Below are 4290 nucleotides of genomic sequence, written 5' to 3' on the forward strand. Positions count from 1 at the left end.
CACACCCACCCAGTTTAGAAAACCCATTTCCTGCCCATAGATCAATTATTTCAGGCAAAATTACATTCGAAGAATGAGGCTACCAAGACCCAAACAGAAACCTGATGATATCTGAGGGAAAAGGAAAGTCTTCTTCGACTTTGATTGAATCACAACAGGATGTCTTTCATTCAAGACCAATTGTCTGGACTCCATAACCTGCTTACTTAAGCCCAACTGGGAAAATTCTCCCAGCAAGAAGTTCATTTTGATACTACATACATTTAGCATTTTCAGTTACACTTACATTTCTTTACATTTCCATTTTTTGTGAAAAAAAATCCATCTATGCTTCCTACATCCTTGCTCTGTGTTGTCAAAAATGAAATCATATCAAGTTAGAGACATTTTCAAGGTTTTTTGTGCATACTAAGAACATTTCTCAAACTGGGAGACCTCAGACCGACAGTGGTAAGAAGCCACAGCACAGTTTATAAGCATAAGGAGGAGTATTTTGACCTTTTTTGTGATTGGCTATTACACATTATCATTTCTTTTAAGATAAGTACAGCTGTTTAAGCTGATTTGTCTATAGCTGATTGTTTTCATTTCAACTGAATAGTGCTGACAAAAACATAAAGCTTATATTGTGTGTTTTAGTCATAATTAGAGCTAGCATTTTGGGGGAATCAGGATGACTTAAGTTTTGGCTATGCGGCTATAGGAAGTTGGCCTTGGGGTCTATCTAAACTGTGACCTTTGTTTTAATTTTTCTTTAACTTGAAGGTGTTACTTGAGGCATTTTTGCCTCCCTGCAAACTTAGACAACTGCCATGAGGGCAGCTCTGCCTCCAGGCTCACATCAGGTGTCTTCCTTCCCATCCAGAATATATGTCCAGGACCTCTTGTTTCCTCCCATTTTCCTATACAGCCTTAGGCTTTGGGCCCCTAGTGCCACCCTGAGGACAGGCTCCATCCAATGACTTATCTGTACCCTCTCTCAGGAACAGCCACTTTCGGTCCTGTGCCACCGCCGCTGTCTCCACTACCTCTAGCTATGAAACATGGCTTCTAGGGAATAATTTCCCTTCATTCGCAATTTGTCTTAGCTAAAGAATCTCTATTAACAGATTCCTGCAGTAAAGCGACTTTGATGCTTCTGAATTTAATTTTTGATGCACTGCTATTTAATTTCCCTCTGCTATTCCCCAACTCCTTTCAGGAGGTCTACTCGAGTTTCCTAAAAATTTAGTCTACCTCTTAAATTGGCCCCTTGCCTGCTCTAATCCACGTAAGAGCTAATGCTCCTTGCTGGAACTGAGTGACTACTTCCATTTACTTTGTTTTCGCTTTCTGTTCAAAACAATTATTTTTGTAACTACTTTGGACTCATCTGGTGAGGTTTACCATAGTATGAGAGAATAAACCTGTTCGCTGCTCAGGTTTTGTCTAACGTATTCTCGATGACATGGATAATCTCCCCGGGAGATATTCTCCTATCAGACAACATTTAAGCAAAGCCTGGAGTTGGTCTCTGTGACATCCAGATTTCTTCACATCTTTCTATTGCCTTCCTTTAGGATCCTGATTTCATCAATTCACTGACTAAGGTCAGTAAGTTCCCTCAGGGCAGAGGCAATGCCTGCGTCTCCATCCACAAAGATTGTGTCATATGGCAACTCATGTGAGAAATGTTTTGAATATTTTACATGCATTCTCTCTCTCAAGTCTGTCCAGATTTTTTGACACCACTTGGTACAGCTGTCCCAGTCTTTAAGAAGCAGTTCTCCAATTGCTCTGAGTAAGGATCTGTGCATTTAGGAAGTCATCTCTCAGTGAATTGGGTCTTCTTGGGGGAATCAGTCCAGCTTTCTCTCTGTTAGATTTCTATAGGTCCCATTCACCATTTCTAAACCAGTAACAAATAAAAAAGAAACACAAAACTTTACATCTTCAAGAGCAGTTACAATCTGGATACTTTTGTTTTTTCCAGTATATTAATCTAACTCCATATTCAGGATTCCCCTTTCCCTGTACTCTTTCTTTAAATAGATAGACAGACAGACAGACAGACAGAGAGAGAGATAGATAGATAAAATCTCTTCTTCTAGCTTATCCATCCTGTGTTATTTGTTTTATTAATCTTCCACTGCTCCTGTAAATTGGAGGCTGAAATACTACTTCTTACTGACAGAAGTCAGGTTGGAGACATGGCCTCTCTAGTGGGGCAATGCTCAACTTGAGCAGGCCAGCTCATAGTAAGAAGCCTGACTAGTTCAGACTGACAACCCAGAACACAGGCTCATTCCCAACAGAAAGAAAGTTGAAGCTAAGTCAAGTAGGTTCACTTATTCTTCTCAAAGGTGACAATCAAATAAGACTCTGAATCTCTACAGGAATTGGATGGAAAAAAAAGGAAGAAGAGAGGCCTGAAGTTACGTTAATGAAGCTCAACTTCACAGGAAAGAAACAGAAACAGGAAAAAAAATTATCCTGGCTACAATACTTGTAAACACAGTTAAAATCATTGCTACCGGCTTTTATATTGAGAATAACTTTTCTCAAAATATTTGTGCAATTTTGATGGTGCAATATTCTCATATTTAGTTTTCAGTACCCTGTAGCACTGCAATTGAATAAATCCCATTTGTGGAATATCAATGTTTCACAGTATCAATGATAATTCACTTTCATAAAATTTGATATTAGAAAGCCAGTTTTAGGATTCAGACTTCAACTGCACAATTTGGGGAATGTATTCATATTTAGGTCTGTTGTTTAAATATCAGGAAATTAATTTCCCATAAGATTTTAGGCCAGATTATTCACAAATAGTTTCCCAAAGACCCAACTTCAGCTGGAATAAATGAATTAGACCATATGTGTGACTTTACACACACACAAAATTCACTGTTTAGATGGCCCAATAAAGAATCCAATCTTTGCAAGACAGGAGTTAAGAGATGAAGAAAAATTAGAAAGAGATTTTCCCTTGGATGACATGAACAATTCAAAAATCATTTCCACCTAACTTGTTTGTAAATACAGCAGAAACCTATATCATACACCCAACTTATCAACAAAGCATTATTCTACCTGTAGTTCAAGCCATGAGTCAATCTAGCTCATGGTAATAATTTCTCATTCCGTGAAGGGTTTTGGCTTATTTTTCAAAGAAATTCATGCAGAATGAGGCAATAAGTAAACTTACGTTTCACAACTTTGCAACTGGATTTATTTGGAAGAAAAAAACAAAATTAACATCAACCACCACAGAAGAATTATCTTGGTCATATTTTCTAATTTTGATCAATGTATATTACACTTATTAAAATTTCTTTTCAAAATACAAAAATTTCGTATGCCGTGACTCTCATGAACATCAGGTTTTCAAATTCTCTGGTTTCACTAAAATTCTCATTCATATGATTAAATATAATTTAATTCAATCATATTTTAGACATCTGTGCTTTAATGAACAAAAAAATCACAAAAACGACATAGTTTGTCCTGTAAGTTAGCCATTTTTCTAAAACAATATATATCTCTAGTATGCTTTAGCTAACGTTTGTATTTTTTAAGTTAATTTCTATTGTACTCATTCATTTATGAAATTGATATTTGCAAATCATTTTGATATTGTGACAATTTTTCACCTAGTAAATAATTAATTTAATAAGAATATAATTTATTTTATTCAATTTAAAATCAAACCCTGATCAAATTTTGATGTTTTGTCAGTACATCCATATAAAATTTTTAAAAAATTACCTTTTCCATATCAGTCATTGTTCCTACTGTGGGTTCTTTCATAATGATGTATTAAGTTATTTTCCTTCAAAATAGGCACACTTTATTATAAATAGGAATATTCTTCACATCTGCAAAGAAATATGCTGTTCAATTTTTCTTGAATCATATAGCCCTTTCTCACCTCTCATTTTGCCACCACTTTTGATAACAGAGTTTGTTATAAGAAAGAGTTTATTTTTCTCACCTCCATAATTTAAAAACAAAAAGCTGTATAGGCTGACAGCTGAAACGCAACTTCAGAATATAAAGGGAGTGGTGAGAAATGAAAAACATTACACACTATCTAAAAAAGACAGCCACTCCTCAGTTCAAACTAATTAATGGAAAGAAGAAATGCAGGGCCAGCCCGGTGGTGCACTGGAGAGTGCGCCGCTTGGGAGTGTGGCGGCGCTTCCACCGAGGGTTCGGATCCCATGTGGAAACCGGTTCCCGCTCACTGGCTGAGCGCGGTGCGGGTGCAACACCGGGGGTTGCGATTCTGTTGCTGGTCCCCGGTAC

The sequence above is a fragment of the Galeopterus variegatus genome, unplaced genomic scaffold (genome assembly GCF_000696425.1).
Source record: "Galeopterus variegatus unplaced genomic scaffold, G_variegatus-3.0.2 Scaffold7728, whole genome shotgun sequence".
NCBI classification, from domain to species: Eukaryota; Metazoa; Chordata; class Mammalia; order Dermoptera; family Cynocephalidae; genus Galeopterus; species Galeopterus variegatus.